This window comes from Hipposideros armiger, unplaced genomic scaffold (genome assembly GCF_001890085.2).
Source record: "Hipposideros armiger isolate ML-2016 unplaced genomic scaffold, ASM189008v1 scaffold_508, whole genome shotgun sequence".
In the NCBI taxonomy this organism is placed as follows: Eukaryota; Metazoa; Chordata; class Mammalia; order Chiroptera; family Hipposideridae; genus Hipposideros; species Hipposideros armiger.
Window position 1 is genome coordinate 1,132,854 of NW_017731858.1, and position 1,484 is coordinate 1,134,337.

Sequence of the window (1,484 nt, forward strand, 5' to 3'; positions counted from 1 at the left end):
AGCATGGGAATATAGTCAACATTGTAATAATTACGTATGGTGTCAGGTGGGAACTAGACTTATCAGGAGGATCACTTCATACATTATATAAATGTTTAAGCACTATACTGTACACCTGAAACTAATACAAAATAATATATATATATTTTTTAGCTGAGCCATTCTGCAACCTGTTGGCAGCTCAGCGGCAGCTCAGCTTGGGCCGGACTCGAACCGCTGTTGCTCAGAGCTCAAACCCTTGAGCGAGCTCTTAATCAACTGAGCCACTCAGCCAGCCCTTAATACAAAATAATATTGAATGTCAACTGTAATTAAAAAAAGAAAAATAGGGGGTGGCCAGATAGTTCAGTTGGTAAAAGCACAAGCTCTGAACAACAGGGCTGCTGGTTCAATTCCCGCATGGGCCAGTAAGCTGCACCAGTAAGCTACACCATCTACAGCTAAGATTGTGAACAATGGCTCAACCTGGAGCCGGGCTTCCATGAGTGGCTGGCGGCCAGTGTGAGCTGCCATTGGCTGCCATGTGCCGCAGCCGGTAGAAAGCGTGAGTGGCCGGCAGTCAGCGAGAGCTACCATGAGCCGCTGTGAGTGGCCAGCTGACAGCCGGTGACCAAGTACCTCAGCCAGGTAGAGCGCAATGATCATAACACCAACATGGGCCAGTGAGTGGTGTCCTCCACAACTAGACTGAGAACAACAGCTGGGAAGGGGAAGCGGGAAGGGAGGAAGGAAAAAAAAAAGAAAAAATTTGCAAAAATAAAAACAGGTTGAGTTCACCACAAGTAATGCTTTTGGTTTTTCTAGAGGAATATAAAATATTAAAAGCCCAAGTGTGATGGACTGTGCTTTGTTAAATTTGAGTGAAAAAGAGGAGTAGTCAGGTGAAGAAGAAGCAGAATAAAACATCAGAGAAATAAAAAAGGGAACATTTTTCCTTAACAAAAGGAGGTGGTCCACAGTTGTAAGGATTGTAAAATGGTCGACACAAGCTAGTTTTTAAAAAGCTTTTCAATTTGTCTTAAACAATAAAATTATACTTCCAAATGTCACCAATTATTACAGTGGAAACATTTTACAACATTTTTCTATTTTATCACAGTTGATAATTTAAAGAACAAAAAAAATATAATAAATTTCTGAAATTTCAATATGGCTCTTTATTCTAACATTAAAACACTGTAATCACTACTAAAAGACAAGTAAACAAAAAAATAGAGAAACTATACCATATTATGTTAATTACTATTTCAATGTGAAAGAATAAAACATAATGAAGAGCACATGCTTGTTTCGTGCTAATGATGTAGCAATTTGCAATCTTTTTTTTATTCCAGAAGCTATGATTTTATTAATGATAGAAACAGTACAGGGCCGGCTGAGTGGCGCATTGGTTCAGACCTGGCTTGGGACGCCAGTCTGAGCATCAGGGTCCCGGTTCGGATTCCACATGAGGGCCAGTGACACTGCCCTCTACAGCTAAGATG